Source organism: Echinococcus granulosus (assembly GCF_000524195.1).
Source record: "Echinococcus granulosus chromosome Unknown EG_S00115, whole genome shotgun sequence".
NCBI classification, from domain to species: Eukaryota; Metazoa; Platyhelminthes; class Cestoda; order Cyclophyllidea; family Taeniidae; genus Echinococcus; species Echinococcus granulosus.
In genome coordinates this window covers 45150-46905 of record NW_020170495.1, presented here as the reverse complement: position 1 = coordinate 46905, position 1756 = coordinate 45150, and positions in this window count along the sequence as shown.

Here is a 1756-nt window from a genome sequence, read left to right as displayed (position 1 = left end):
GCGTAACCCCCAGCTACCCCTATGAGGAGCAGACTCCATTAACACCCCTTCAATATTGTCTCATTCACTAACCGAGAAAGTTGATCACTTGTACTAGTATGAGTAAGAAGCAGTAGATAATCTTAGTTTCTCCTCACTGTTTCAGTTAAACGCGGATTGATGGCCTTCATCCACTCCTCTCTGGATGGAGCCAACACCACCTGGTGCTTCAACTACATTATCAACGGATCCCGATGGAAGAGATCAGGTTGTCGATTAATGATGCTTCGTGAGTCCACTTGTTCACTTGTTCCCTTCTCCTCTAAACCTGAAAACTGCGTAGAAAACCACTAAGAACCATCACAGGTCTATCTGATCCAAACCCATTCCTTTTCCCGTCTGTGTGGTGTGCTTGCTAGGTAGCCTATGAACGAGGCATTCAAAGTTCGAAGGGCTTAATTAATGAATAGATAGATTGTTATCAAGGTCCTCTTTAGAAAAACTTGCAAAACGTAATTCGAATGTCATTTTGTGGATTCATCTACAACAACTAACGAGTGCATTGATTGTCGCGAAGGTCGTCCTCTCCAAGAGCTACATATCAAGCTCTAGTAGATTTGACCAGGTTTGGCCCTCACTTAATAAATCCAAGTAAAATAGGGTAAAGTTATGGAAGGGCACACTTATGAGTAGAATATTGGTAGCTTTATGCCTTGCTATTAGTTACAATGGCTTCTGATAAAGTTGCAGAAAAATACATCAAATCAGTCTCTCTGATTTCCCGAGACTTGAAATTGCGCGAGAAAGGAACCACTCCACTACTTAAATCCTCTCCACCAATCATAGACATGCTCACCTCGGGATCGCAATTGTATCGGATAAAAGTAATGACAGCATTCTAACGGCATCAGTTTTATCTACATTAGTGCTGACGCCTTTAAGTAGGAGAATTTCCGGAATATGAAACAGAAAAATGCACATACTTCTCTCCCCTCCTGATCGCACCCATTTGCTTACCCATTTTAGAAGACCTTAAAACATGAGCATGAACTACTCTGCCATCACCTGGCTCGGGTAAATCATCTGGCAGCCATGCACGCACTGTTGACTAGCCTAAGCGCCTTCCTAAGTTGGGACGACAGTGGACAAGCATAATAAAGATGTGCAACACTTTTCCTATTTACAAACCATCGTTTTTCTCCTCTCTTCTAAGTTAAAAGCTGGAGGGATACAATAACTCCCTTCTCCTAATTTGGTATATGGTTTTGTAAAGATCATTCTCTTAGGAAAGAGAGACAGGTAAAGGAGGAGAGGAAAGGAGAAGGTGAGGGAGAAATGAAATTCTTATCCCTTTAGAGATCAATGTAAAAATGTGTTAGTAAATTGTTTTAAATTTCACGCATTTAAATCACTTACACGAAGAAGTTTGCCATTTTAAGGGAAGGATAGGAAATAGCTCATTAACAAAAATTTACTTTACTACTTCAAAGCCTTTTTATAGCATGCAAACCACAATGCAATCCGAAAAGCAGAAAAAGAAGTGAAAATTTAACTATGGGCCATAGGCACACGTGTTTCTCTCCGTCCTCCCTCTCTATCTTTCTTCTCTGCTTTATTCTCGTCTTTCGCATAAAATAATACACACACGCGCACAGGTTCCTTTGTTTGTTTCCGGGTTGAATAATGATTTCGCAGACACCTGTTCGTTGTGGTCAGTGTGATGAGATGATTAGAGTAAAATACACGCAAATAATCCTACTTGAACCGACTGAACCTC